The sequence below is a fragment of the Struthio camelus genome, chromosome 2, assembly GCF_040807025.1.
Source record: "Struthio camelus isolate bStrCam1 chromosome 2, bStrCam1.hap1, whole genome shotgun sequence".
NCBI lineage: Eukaryota > Metazoa > Chordata > Aves > Struthioniformes > Struthionidae > Struthio > Struthio camelus.
The window spans coordinates 89,301,113-89,316,170 of record NC_090943.1 but is presented as its reverse complement, the minus strand read 5'-3'; the positions used below and the strand labels follow the sequence as shown (position 1 = coordinate 89,316,170).

At 37.3% G+C, this 15,058-nt stretch overlaps 1 long non-coding RNA gene across 1 annotated transcript in view; it reads right to left on the bottom strand.

Annotated features, from left to right (window-relative positions):
• The window catches only part of LOC104148628 (uncharacterized), a 40,383-nt gene extending 25,552 nt beyond the window's left edge, over positions 1-14,831 (bottom strand). The window contains exon 1 of the long non-coding RNA XR_695168.2: positions 14,756-14,831. This is a non-coding gene — a long non-coding RNA (uncharacterized lncRNA). The remainder of the gene's footprint in view (positions 1-14,755) is intronic.
• Between the last annotated feature and the right edge of the window lie 227 nt (positions 14,832-15,058).

The following is a 15,058-nucleotide window of genomic DNA, read 5'->3' as shown; positions in this document are numbered from 1 at the left end:
CAAATAGGCTAAACTGAAATGTTCATGCAATGAAAGGTCTGTGGTTTTAACTCACTTATCATGATGAAATAGCAAGAGCAATAACAGAAATACCTACCTAAATAATCTAGACCTGTTACAGCTAAACTGCCAGTTCTGTGCATTTAAGGGTAGTCAAAAAAGTCACATGAATGAAAGTATGACTTTCTGAATTTAACCTTGCAGTCCTATCATTGCATTCAGGTAGATTTTTTTTGCCCCCACTATTATGAGAATAAGAATAGAAAGCTGTTAGTATGTGAGACTGTGGAAGTGATCTCTGGTTTTGTGACAGGCCCTTGAGTCAGCCAGAGCTTTGAGGTGGATAAGCCTTGATCTGCTCCTTAAAGTGAGCTCCCCAAGGAAGACCAAAAGACTTTCAAAGCAAAAAAATGAATGGGTTTCATCAGAATATAAACTAGAATTATTAACTTTTTTACGTAGGGAAAATTCAAAATTACTAGGCCAGTAATAGAAATAAGAACGGTTCGGTTTTCCTATTCCTACTGTACCTTTCTGGGTGGATCCTTGCCATAGGATTAGAGTGCTGCCAACTTAGCAACTTTCTGAGGTGCAGGAAATCTTGCATCGACCTCAGCCAAGTTTATGTTTCTCCCACCACTGAAACCTGGTTACCTGCTTCCTGTTCTTCCATGCAATCCCTTTTTGCTCACCTGCAGACTTTCAACCCCTTGATCTCTCTGTCTTTTTCTCTCTCACGTTCCTTTTCTGCCTACACATCCTGAGGTTTCTCAGCAGTCCTCTTTCCGAGGAAGACTCAGTGGCTGCTCAGAGAAGTACTTTCCTTCCTCCAAAGACACTTCCATGACCTCTTTACTCCTCCTGAAATGAGGAGCTTATAAAGCGAAAACAAACCATACATATCCCAGGTAATGGTGGTACTTAAAAATCACCAGTTGGGTTTTAAATCCACAATCTGTAAGTGAGTGGATTGAAAAATTTTACCTATGTGAGTACTGTCTTATTGGAGGCAGCTTTCTGTGAGCTTTGATTAACAGAAAGAAACCTGACTTCACTGTCTATGCAAAAGAAAGGAGAAATAAACATTCTGTACATGGGAAAAGTTGCATTTCGTAGAGGACTGTAGAGTACAGCAAGAGTTTCCTCCAAGAAATTATTTTAAATGGACTGTGCACACTCAGAGAGTTTACACTACCCTGTATTAAAATGCTGGCTATTTCTCATATGCTCAAAGGTGTCATAAAACACTTATTCCTCATAGTTCGTTCTAAAATATTTTCTGGTTCTCTGGTTTTCTGAAAGAAATTCATGTCACTTCAGTCTAATTCTTTTCTCCCTTTGGATAGCAGAACCTTCAGAAAAGAAAAATCAAAAAAGACCTCCCCCACCATCATCAAACAGAAAGAGAAAAAAAAACCCCACAGTGCTGAAATAAGCCCTTTTGTGAAAGCTCTGGTTGATTTAACAGTTCTGACCTCCTAAGCCTACCACTGCCAGTCCTGCTGTGTTATGTAACAGATGCAATGCTACAGTACATGTCACATCTGATGCAAGCTGATGTGTTACACTTCTGAGATGAACAACTGAATGCAAAGATTTTTTTTTCTATTAAAGCAACTTACTGAAATAGATTCCATAAGAAAATTTCTATAAGCCACTTTTTGGAGAGTGAAAGAATCCTAAAATGAATGAAACTATCTTTTGCAAGCTTTCCATCACTGTGTGATATTGATTTTTTTTCCGAATTACATGTATAGCTTGATATAGAGAACAGAGGTATAAAAGAAAGGATACTTTTGCCTTTAGCAAACTTAATTTGGTCCTGAAACAAGCTAGTGCAAATTCACTGATTTAAGAAAGGCTACATTGCTTTCATCCACTCCAGCAGCTAAAAAGATGGGAGGAAACTAGATTAGTATCATTCTATATTACGAGTATAATCACAAATAAATAAATAATAGTGATTACTGAGATCAGCTTACAGTAGAACTGATTTATTGTCAGCATAACTGACCATGGAGAAACCTTCCTAATTCATTCAGGCTTATCACTGTAACTACAAGCTAGTTAACAAACATGAGACAAGAAAATTAGGAAACTTTTTATTAAAATATTGTGCCTCATGAATATTTGGAATATTTAGAGAAACTTTTAATTAAGAGTCCAAATAAACAGTTGGCTCGTGTTGGCTGATCTACTTTAGTTTCTTTCTAAAATTTAGTTTCTTTACTCCCTTTATTGGTCTAGGTAGCGTTTATAGCTGGCCTCAAGCTCCCAAAGATTTTATGCCTAGTGGCTGTCTACCAACCACCCTGGAGACCTGTCAAGTTTCAGAGCTATTTAATTTCACACTATTTACTCCACGCTCTCATCTCTCTGCCTCTTCCTCTTTCCCTCTCCCACTCCATAGCTAAAGTGAGATACAAGCCATTTTCAGTTTTATGCCATTGTTTCTCTCCCACTCCATGACTCCACTTGACAAAAAATATACATACAGTTAGCCAGCAAGCTCCTGAGAGGAAGTGGATGTTGTATAATGTCTAAAAGAGAGCATTTTTTAGGTGTTGCCCCACAAGGCCCCATGCATGAGCAGTGGCTTTACTCAACAGAAATTTTTAGAGCAAACTGATGTGGTTGTGTGTGTGTACATGCATGCACATATAATGCAGTAGAAGCCAAAGGGAATAATACTGTACAAAGAAGGAAGAGTATGGGTTATTCATCATCAAGATAATACTAGCACAACAATATTTAGTTGATATATGTTGGAAAACAGAAAAAAAGTCCTTTATCCTCTAATATTACCTTATAATTTCTCCTACACATGCTTTTAAATGCTCCGCTCAAGTTGTCATGTGCCCATTGCTGTGAGCTTGAGGATAGGCAATGAAATCCCCCCTGAGGGCCAGTGTGCAGGTGCATGAATGTCTATAGGCCTCTGTAACAGCTTTAAGCATTAATAACAAAGAAAAACCTTAAAAAGAAAAACTCTGGAAGCTTGTTATATGTCAAGATATTGCTCTCTTAAACCTTCTTTACCGCCAGTGTATATCACTTTAAAGAGAGAACAGCAAAGCAATCTTTTAGCAGGCTTTATAAAGTGCAAGTGAGGATGGGCTCTGCTATCCACAAGGTAAGAGCCACTCCTGTCCAAAATCAAAAGTTCTCTGCTGGTCATATGCTCCCAAATTGTGATGTAATGCTGCAATCCTGTCACTGCTACAAGACAAGCACAGCTAGAAGATCAAGGGAAAAGATTATTCTATATTTGGCCCTCCTGAGGCCACACCTGGCTTATTATGTCCATTCTGGGGCCCCTTGCATAAAGAAGATATTGACAAACAGGAGGAAGTTCAGTGAAGGACCACCAAGATGGTCAGAGGGCTGGAGTGCCTAGCATAGGAGGAAAGGCTGAGAGAAGTGGATTTGTTTAACCTGGAGAAGAGGAGGCTGAGGGTGTTTGAGCTGCTATGTTCAGCTGCCTAAGAGGGGTTATACTTGGAAGAGAGAGTCAGTTTCCTCTGAGAGGTGCACAGTGAAAGGACGAGAGATTACAGTCACAAGTTGCAGCATAGGATATTCCAACAAAACAGAAGGAGAGCAGATTAGGACCGGAACCGCTTGCCCAAATACATGGCAGAATCTCCATCCTTGGGTATATTCAAAACGTAGCTGGTCAAGGGCCTGAGCAACCTGGTTTAACTTTGAGGTTCATCCTGCTTTGAGCAGATGACTTCCAGAGGTCCTTTCCAACCTCAGATATTGACTTCTGCAACTCCTACTTCAGAAGTTATCTAAAATTCATTACTTGATGGGAGCCTTAGTGTGTGGGAAGCTGGGCTCTGAATCGCTTTCTGAGAAGCTATAGAGACAATTTAGGGAGCCAATCCTCCTCATGTATCCATTTCAGAGAGGCTTGAACGTAGTGTGAAGTTTGCTTGCACAAGCTGAAGCTTACAAGTCAGCTTAAGTTTAGCCATGCAGAAAGTATACTGTAGTCATCCATTTGGAATTGGCAGACACATATATAATTATGATGATGGCTACATCTTTGTAGCTTTTTTAGTAAGGATGTAAAGCAACAAAGGCAGAGGTAGAAAAGATATTAAATTATCAAATGCAAGGAAGATCGGAAAATCCTGTTAGTACATTTTAGCTGAAAATTGAAATAGCTGCACATTAGTTATTTGAAAAAAATTACAAAATTTGAAGATAAAAGTAAAATTAAATTTCATAGTAGCTCAGCGACAGTAGAAGCAATGGCATAAGTACAGTTTTACCTAGACCAAATAATTGACAAGAACGATCATGATGTGGGTCTTTTTACCTTTCTTTTCCCCTCTTAATAGACTCAGGCAGCCCTACAATTGAAGCAGTAACAGCAAACAAATCAAAACCAAACAAAAATCTCCCAAATAATACAGAAAATCAAATAAACCTCTTTGTCATACTACTGACTTCTTCATGTTAGAATTGCAAGCTATCAGACTGAAAATTGAAAACGAATCAAAATTTGGCTTCTAAAATTGTCGCTGCAAACGTTTCATGTTATAGCTTTCCCATGAAACATACCCCTATCATAAAAAAGATATGCCATAAGTAATACAACATATATTTGCATATGCATATAAGGAAAACAAAGGTGTATTTAAAAAACGAAAAGTGAGTTCAAGTGTAGTGTATCAGTCTGAAAATATACACCGTAAAGAAAGGAAATAGGAATAAGTATATGATGTGTTCTGACAACAGAGCAGCAGCGATATAGGCTAAGATGTGTGCTCACCTAGTGTAAGTGTGTTTTATGTAACTTCCCTTAATCTACTGAGCAAGAACAGGAGTCACTGCAAGTTACTTCAGCAAATAAATGTTTCTCCTTTCACTGTCACTAGTATCATTCCCAACACATTGCTGGAGAATAAGTCAGCCACTACTCTCCTGCAAGACCCTTGCCTCAGGATAGAATTACTATCAAATTATCTGCCTCTCTGTACTGCAGGATGGAAGACAACTTAGGCTGGAAATAAATGAGTGCAACTGAGCATACACTTGTGAGAATTTTAAGCTAGCATTTGTGCATCTCCTTCTGTTCAGTAAAAACAGAGAGCTGCGTGCTTAGCCTCTGGCTTTGTTTGATCCTGTGACTGCTCAATGACTTCAATGACTGTCTTTTTTAAGTTAGTAGCCAGACTGTATTTTCACAGTACTTTTTCCTTCTGACCCTGCGGCAGTGTTCTGAGGTGGATGGGGCCCCCTGCAACAATAATAAAATGTGCCACTAGTACTAGCAGTCCTCGCTAATTCCTGCTTGGTTGATGAACCATAAGAACCTGTGGGACCAATTTTCTCTTTCACAATTTTTCTTATTCCATTAGGTTTGACTGATCTTTGTTACTTACAGTCTATTAGTTCGTAAAAGTTGAGTAGATGAGACTACGCCAAGCTTTTTAGTCCCACAGAGGTTGTGATTACATTTTCATCAACATTTTAACAATATATAAAATTACGCATCTCAGATAAATCATTATGATATACTAAAATTAACTTATATATATAAATATACCTACCTTCAAGAGAATAGCTGATTACTGGCAGAAGCAGTGCCAATACCAGTTTTGAAAAATTTGACATCCCAACACTATTGAGTTTCAACCTTGAGGGCACTAATTTACACTTGCAAACACATACACAAATCAAATAGAATTGTGTTCCTAAGGAAGTTAGCACCAAAATAGTGAAGTTGTGCCAGGATTCTACCCAACAGCTATCAGACCTTTCAAAGATAAAAGAAATCAAAGTTGTCAACATTATACTTGAAATGAAGTTATATGGGATAATTGACACAACAGATTGTAAATAATGTGGGAAATGGAAAATATCTCATTTGTTGCATGTTGTACAGTTAGTGAGACTTTTAAGTGTATGTTTTATCATTATATCACGGCAACATGATGATTTCAATGCAGAGTTAAATCTGCAAGAGCTAGTGGAGTCTTTCAAATCGGTGGCAGGAAGGGGAAAAAAAAATAGTGTTGCGCTATACTCTTTGGATCAACTGAAAGCAGGCCACATCATGCTAATCGCTGCAGAAGTGCAGAACAGAAGACAGCAATTGCTTTGAAGAATTTACCTACAGAGAAAGTACAGAAAATCCTAAAGGGAAAATACAGACCTACACAGAGGGAAAGGAGAATCAAACAGAAGTAATTTGGAACAGCACAGTGGAAATAAATATTGTGCCCGTTCCATAAATTTACTTATTTGCAGGTGGAGAATACTTAAGTTCCATTTCTCCAATGAATGTGTTCCATTTGAAATATTAAAGTACATTTCGGAGAGAGAGAAAAAAGAATTACTCTTTTGTCTCCACTTTCTTTGCCATGACCACTGTCAAACTCCTCACAAATCTCATTTTTTTAAATGTCCTCAACCAGGACTAGAACTGATGAATTCTTCTCCCATACCCTTCAGTAAAATGGGAAAAGATTTGAGAATAGTTAGATAATTTCCACATATTAATGAAGAGGCTTATCATGATGATTTCAGCTGAAATTGTAAAAATTTCAAAATAATAAAAGGAAAAAATCCCTAAAATATCTATTAATTAAAAAAGCAGTGAACATTATAAGTTGAATTTACTTTACACTGTCACTGAAATTTAAACAGTCCACCTTTTTTGAGACTGAATAATGATTTTTCTTTTTGCTACGTAGATATTTAACTTAAATCCTGTTGTTATCTGAATGCAATGTTTTGCGGTTAAAGACCTATTAGTTTCAGACAAACTTTTAAAAAGCTGTATTTACACAGGCTGTGTGAATGCTTTGAAGTAAAATGTATTTAATGTGTTTCAAATTTAAATATCTTTTTCACTAAGTGGCTTAGTTATGCACCCCCTCAGTTAATACCAAAAGATCAATTTGGCTTTCATCTTGAAACACTAATGTCATTACTGACATCGAAACAAGCTTGAATTCTCTTAGTAAGTTGGACGGGAATCGTCAGTATCTTCCGTCAAAGGCAGGCAACTGGATCTTCTAAATCCACAAAAATTAATTCATTCTCACCACGGTACTATTAATCTGCTCAAGAGAGCTAACTGAGGTCCTGGGAAGTATATCTAAGGAGCAGAGTGGAAATTATGAGGCATTTTGGCAACAACGCACTCAGAAAAAGTGTCACCAAACACTGGCCTTTGTTCTAAGTAGAACTCTTATCGCTTCATGTATTTATGAGCAAAGTAAATTGCAGTTACCTTGTATTATAATCATCGATCTTCTCCTTTAGATTGGCAAACATTTTTAAGCAGCTTTAATAAATTATTTAGGTAGTTGATATTTTGATCCATACAACCACACACAGCTATTCCCTTTCTAATATGGAAAAGAGCACACAGCGTTGACTATTCATAGAGCAATCAGTTTTAAATCCCTCTCTCAGAATAAAAATGATTAAAATCACATCTAGTGACCTTCAAAGGCTGAAGGATCCAGATACTTATCTCTGTTGCTGAACCCTGAAATTTCCATTATGAAGTAAAACTCTGAAATTTTAGAAGCTATTATATAAAATGAATAGGAAATTTAAAGGAGTAAAAATTATGTATATAAGATTAATATATTTCAGGCCTAGTTTATTATTCAAAGTCCAAATTAAAAGTATTAGAAACCCTTTTAGGCAAAACTGAGAAGCACAATAAGAGCATACAATGGATACAAAGTTCATAAAAAAAAATCCTTTCAAAACTACCGTGAGGACTTGAACACTTAAACCTGAATGCCTCTAGTTCTTCATCTGCTACTGGAAAACCCTGCAACCTCAAAGGCCAATTACCTAAAGACACTGAATTCAGAGGTGAGAAGTGAGATTACCTAAGCTGTATGTTATTCACCAGGAGAGTGATAAGAGTATGACATGGTAGCAGCAGTGCTGGTTTCTGGTAACTACCATGTAAGCAGATTAACTCATGTTCGTTATTCTTAGACAGGCGTTTGACAGATGCATTTTCGTTGAGGGGCCTGACAAGGATGATCAGCACAATCGATGCAGATTAGCAAAATTAAAATGCTATGAGCACCTGTACTGAAGAAAGTGAAGCCACATATCTTAAAAAGACCATGTATAGTTAGGCTTCTGGCTTAGGCATATGCTGTTGAAGCATGTGGGTTATGGAGCAGTGCACGAGACAAAGATATTTCCCTTTCCCTGAAATTAACGGAAGACTCTAGGTCTGCTCTGAAAATGTCAGTTGTTCTCTTGTGCATGTGTGTCAATTTACAGATCTTCAGTTCAGGTAACTGTAAGGCAGGGGAACCAACAGGTGCACTGATAAATATGTTAACATATTCTTTACGGTGATGATCATGTCAAATAACCTTGATAGAGGTTTACTTAAATATCCATTTTCTGGTAGATCACAAATAGGAGGCTGAACTGGGGTGGAGAAAGAGAAATAAATCAAATAAAACTAAAATAGCCCTCTTTTATTTGTCCAACACAAAACATTCTGAGGGTTTGGAACCTACTTCCAAGCTGACATGTCTCTCTACAGCTGCATACACTTCTACAGGCATTTTTTTATATTTTTTGCAGAAGTATTAAAGTAAAAGAGGAAACAATTCAACTCTGACTACAGATGTTACACTGAATAGCTCTTCAGTCAATCCACAGGAACATGCGACTAATGAAAAGCCAGAAGTTCAAAACGTGATTTGTGAACCGACATTCCACAGAAAGGGGGCAGGGGGCGGGGGCAGAGAAAGAAAGTTCACTTTCAGCTTGGGAGTGTTCTTGGGTTTTATTATTGTAGGTGTCTGAATGAGATTCATATGAAAATATATTTTATTTATGCAAAACTGATAGCTATGCCAGGAAGTGGTCTTCCAGACATTCAGAAATGAAGAAGTGGAAGTTAATTGCACTACAAATGAAAAGCCTATTTCATCTTTTCTATTATATGTGGTAAATTCTTTTATCTAAAAATTTAGGACATGTATTCTCTTGTAGGACTGTTTTGTTTCTATATCCAATCTGAAATAGGCAATGATAGAGTGAATAACAATATCATGCTTGTATACTGGTTTAGTAGTTACATTTGAGAATTTTAAACTTTTTTTCACTACCAGCTTGCTTAAGCATTATGTTCAAGGGAAAGTTCCCATATCTTCTTCTAGCTGAATAATTTTTTTTTAATCCTTAATATTCTTAGTCGACTCCTGGACAAATATCAAGACAAAATATGTCATGACAACAGAATAAATTCTGATACATTCTCAATCCATACTGTCCCTCCTATTTGAAATATTTCTAGCCCTATACTAAGGGCTAGAAATTAAGTGTTCATCTAACATAATTTCATAATAATGTTATGGTGCACTTTTTTTAACATAAGGTTCCAATAAATTAATTTGAAGTCTATTCTTCAGAAAGCTATAAATATGATCCCTTCCTTTCTGTTATATGCATTTAGTGATTTCCACATCCTGCTCACCTCACAAAGCGGAGTTCTTTACCTTCCCTTCTTCTTCCTGTGCCATTTGGGATGGGAAGTTCTGAGGCTGAAAATCCCTTCCATTTTTACAATCTGCAAAACAGGGTAAAGTGGTCTGAAAATTCTCTGGAGAAGAGAGCTATGCTTCTCCTTATACCTTTACTGAATAAATACTGTTAAATCCCCAGGATGAGACAACTTTCACCTAACAAGCAATTTTTTTTCTCCATGGACGCCTCTCCAGTTTCTGTACTTCCTTCAAGGAAGCAGTGGAGGTCCCTATTTCTCTACTTGTTAGTGTATCTTCTTCGTAGTGAAGGAATCTCTCTCTCAGAATTTCCTGCCTTAGTCCACTTTTCTCTGAGGGAGCAGAATGAGAGACTCAATGGGCAGCACCCAACTCTCAGCACTTTCTCATCCTGGGATTTTGGTTTAATGTAGTTCTCCTTTATGCATCTGCTTCTTCTTCCTCTTTAGAGCCAGAACATTTGAACTTCTCTGTTATTTCTTTCTTCCTTACCCTGGAAGTATTTTTCTTCCAGCATTTAGTCATTAGCTAGGGCAAAAGGTGTCTCTCCCTTTGTTAGAGGTTTGCTCTTCTGAAATAAGTTGTTCTTTTGTGAAGAAATACTGTAGAATGTGATGCCATTTTAAAATGGCTTTCTCTAATACAGCAAGGAGAAATTACTGGGTGGATACTTAATGACACTATAAAAGAAAGGTTGCCTTCCTTATTATTACCAAAAAAGGACCATAGGAATCTTATTACCTTTACGATCTTTTCTTCTTATCTCTTGTACTCATCTTCTTGTTCCATCCTCACTTTGTTCTCCACAATTTGAGAGAATCAGCTATCCAAAGAGATCTTTAGGCACGTATTCTGGTTCATAATATTTAAACTATTCAGCCAAGGAAGAGAAAAAAAAATCATAGACCTTAACTGTCTGCATATTGCTTGAATTACTACATCCAAAAAAGAAGAGTGGCCCTGTGATTCCTCTTAGAAAATGAAAGGTCTAAGATAAATATTTCCAGTCATTAAAATTCTCATTTAGTCTTAGCAGGCAGTGGTTTCACTAGGTAATTCTTGGCTTCTTTAAGTAATTAGAAAGGCCAACAACCTTACCTAATCAAAAAACTCTGCAACTGTCTCCTCCATTCAAAATTTTCAGAGTAGGCTTTCTCTACAAAATTTTCCTGGGGGCAGTCAATAGGGAAGAGAGTGTGCAATTCACAGCAGCCGCAATTTACTTCATACAAACCACAGAAGTTACAGGTACCTTCATTCTAGAATAAGCCTCCAGGTCCTTTAAGAAGCTGATATTTAGGTTTTAGCCCCACTTCAGCCAAAGGAGAAACTGATCTTCTTCCTCCATTTTCTTTAAAACTCTAATAATCTGGCAATAATCTAGTAAAAGAGTTGAAGGCTTTCTCCTGCCTATACAATGAAGAACTGAAAAGTCTTGGAAGTAATAGCAGAAAATGTAGAATCAATACTTTTAGTCTAGTGGTTACTATACTCCCTTGGAGAAAGAAGAATGAGACTTTGGTTCATGATGTCAAGCTTGCATCTGGCTTTTTGAATTATGAAATCATTGACTGAAATACATAAATCTGTATGTGTTTGCAGGGGACAGAACACAGATCTCTTCCTCAGAAGCAAGGAACATCTTTACCATTCTGCTTCAGAAATGTAATCCTGCCCCCTGCCCCACCTTGCCTTTTTTTTTCCCCCCTTTCCTCTCTATTATTCTTCCATTACCAAAAGGGACACATTGATTATTTCACTCCAGTTCCAGGCACTTACCCCAATCCATCATGACTGCTTCCCTGAAGCCAGGAAGTGATGCTTAAGGGCAAGAGACTGCACAAATCCTCTGCAGTTTATCTCTACACTAGTTTATATTAACCAGAGCCCTTGTGTCTTTATGTCCAGACAAATGATTGTTGTGATTTCTGTTCTGAGACACTTACCTTCATACCCTGCATAGATAATACAAGCGTCTGATTCACAACTGTAAATTTTAACTACAGATTTTACGTACATAGTAAGCATATATGTACAACTTATGACCAGATGCCTAGCTGCTATGAATGACAGACATGCTTAGTTGATTCTGTAGATCTAGTCTTTTGCATTAGTCGGGGGCTCAATTCCTCATGTGCACAACTGAGTAAACAAAAACAGAAGATATAACTATTTCCATAACTCACAGAAATGTTATGAGATTAGATGTAATAAATATTCCTCTATGCTGAGAGAAAACAGCAAGAAACAGCATAATAAGGACCTTGTTAAAGACATCCACATAGAAAAATTTGCAAATAAGCCACAAACTACATTCTATCTGCTTAAATAAATTCTTGAACATTTGCTAAAATAAAATCAGTTGGTAAAAACAAACAAATAAAAAATAAAACAATAACAAAACCCTACAACCAATTTGGAGACAGTTTGTGAATGTGAAAGGGACTACAGCCATATTTATACTTAAAATTGTGGATGTAAAGAAATTAAGCTAGTACTAAACAAGCAAGCTGAGTGGTTGGAAATCTGGTTTTCTCATGTACCATCTGTTTCTAGGTCTTGACCTAAATAGTTTAACTGGCATGTCTGCAGTGTAAAGAAAACTCCTGCTACACAAAAATCATATAGCACTGCTGATACTGCATACTTCCTATATATGAATTATTCTTTTCAATAAAAAACTAAGATGAGAGATCGTTAACTGCATCTCCAATGACCATCATGTCAAACGTTGGCAAACAAACCAGCTAATCCTAGTAGTAAAATACGTGAAGAATCATATATTAATCTGCACTTCCCTAGCATGTGGGGACCTGAATGGGCTCTGATGCCTCCAACAGCACCAAGATGTAAGACAGTACAGCCATCTTCCCCTTCAAATTTTAGTTGAATCTTTGTTCAGATCTCACCTATCTTTGCAGTATACCTCTTGAGGAACCTTCTAGGAAAGAAGCTCTCCTTGTCATCCTGAATTTAGTTATGAGAATTTGCTTCCAAAGCAGATAAAATAAGCTGAAGTGGCCTGACAGAGTGTTTTAGCCTGCCCTAGGATAAGCAAGCCTATGACTATAACTGAAAGTATAGGAGGCAGCTGCGGTTTTCCACTTCAAAATCCTTGCTGACTGGCCTAGCCAGCACCTAGAGAAATACATCAAAGAAGTAATTTAGGTGAGCAGTGAATTTGATCTAAAAGTTTAGCCTCAGGGGTGTTCCTACTCAGTAAATATTGTCATTCTGCTGGGAAATCCAGTCTTCTCAGGTCTGTAGTAGCCAGACTAGTTATGGTTGATATAGTCCCTCAGCAGGTCTACAGCAGGGCACTTGTGCTTGGTGTCTGTAGGTTTACAGACATGCAGCATTTCCAGCCTTCTAAAAAGGAATCTGGAATCTCAGACATGGCAGAGTTTCTATGACTATACTGGGAGGCTATGCTGCTCCCAGTCTGAGAGAGGGCTGCAGAGTCCAAGAGCCATGAAGTGAGCTGACAAAAAGGGACTCCAGAGGAGCCCAGGGTGGCAGCAGCCAGACTTCTGGCGCAAGTACACATACTGAGCACTGAACATTTATCTTTATTCAATAATGCAAGATTTCATCTTTAATGAACTGATATTTTTCACAGAAAGTGAACAAACAGCCCTCTAAAACCCATTTCACTGAAAGGCTTCCGATTAGTTTCAGTAGTAGTGGATCCAGATGAAGACGCCGCCTGTCTGCATTTATTTCTCAGCTCTTCCACAGATTCCATTTGTGACCTATTGCATATCAGGATGTCTGTGTCTCACTTTTCTATGGGAATAGGAATAAAATACCCACTCCTTTTATTATTGCTTAGCTTTGTCTCCTTACATAGCAAATGCTTCAGGTAAAGGATGATAACTCGTATATGTTTAAAGTACATCTATAGTATAGCATAATGAGTACTAACCTCAGCTGAGAACTCCAGAAACCATGGCAGTAATAACAAGGTAACTAAAGGTGTGTAAAATATGTCCAGAATCCAGTCTTCACTAGACTACATTTAACTTTTCCACCCGGCTCCTTGTGAATTCATACAACTTTCCAATATATTACTGTTACAAAATGTTAATTAATTAAAGAAAGGAAATTAATGCATCAGAGGGTAAAAAACACTGAAAAAGCTTTAAATTTATGCAAGATTGTGCCTCTACTTCTTGTAAGAAAAGAAAGACCTGGTTACCTTCAGTTCATTGAATGTTCACGTCTGTCCAGCACTGGCATTGCTAATAAAATATGGATATCTGCCCGACAGTGAAAATCAGATTATAGCAATCTTTATCTGACTAATAGTCTTATCTTTCTCAGAACTAAGTATTTACAGTCTTTGTTAGAAAACTACTAAAGCAAAATAGTCTGAATGGGATATATCTTTTGGGCGTGCTGCCCAAAACACTCAGTGTTTAATGTGGTCTAATCTTGCAACACATCTTGGGTGTATTAAGACCTGAAAACTCAGATGTTTTTACATTAAGCCTTCAGACAAAGTGACCACAGTATTTTTTAATTTAATCTCTCTTTATATAGGGATTAAATATAAATCCAATCTTCATTCTAACTCCTGATTATCAATAAAATATTCAATTTGCATAATAATTCAAAGATTAGAAGCAGAAGAGAGAAAAATCCACTACGTGCAAAGTATTCCCAAATATTGTATGTGGCAGCAATTAGAGAAAACTATTAAAATTAGGAGCTCCAACAAAACCAGTAATACCTGAGATAAGTTAGTCAAATCAAAGGGAAAAAAATCAAATGAAGTGAAAAGAAAAGTGGACATTTTCCAGAAGTATTTGAGACTTCAGACCTGGCTAGTGTGAAAATACCTTGCTAGAGATATTAGTATAGAATAAAATAAATGCCTCTAAAGTCCAAGTCAGCTGCCTGTTCTTGTATTCCTAGTGAACATACTAAGGGTTTGCAGAGTTCCTCCAAAGTGTGTTCATTTCAATTAAGTATTACAGAACAGGCATCACTTTTTTCTCTGCCTGCCTCTCATCTTTTAGAAATTGTTTCCCCTTTGGGAATGTACCTGCTTGAAACCACTGTGTCAAAATCATTTGACAGGAAAGATTTAAATGCACTCAGGAAAATAAAAGAACATTGATTAAAAGTGAAGCAAGAAAAGTCAAATTGTAATAAAGCATCTATCTGAAAATCTGCCAAAGCTTACCTACATACATCTAACCCACGTCACTAGATGAAGCAAGTATTCTCTTACATACCTGGTGACCCAGGCTTCCCACCGCAGTCCTAAATTTCTTATATGACCTTCTTCTCTGATATTTTTGCTCTTCAGAGATGTGTCAGTTCCGAAGGCAGGAATAACGACTTCCCATTTTTCCTCACATGTTCATCCTAAAAGACATTTAGCACTAACCGTCTGCTCATAGAAATGTTTAGGCAGAAATGTGCTCCACTGAGATACAAGAAACTGGTACTTACTGTCGACTTTAGGTTTTCCAGTTCTACTTGAGGACTGTGCTTGCTGTGTTGTATAAATAGGTCCCTATTTGTAGTTTCGTAGG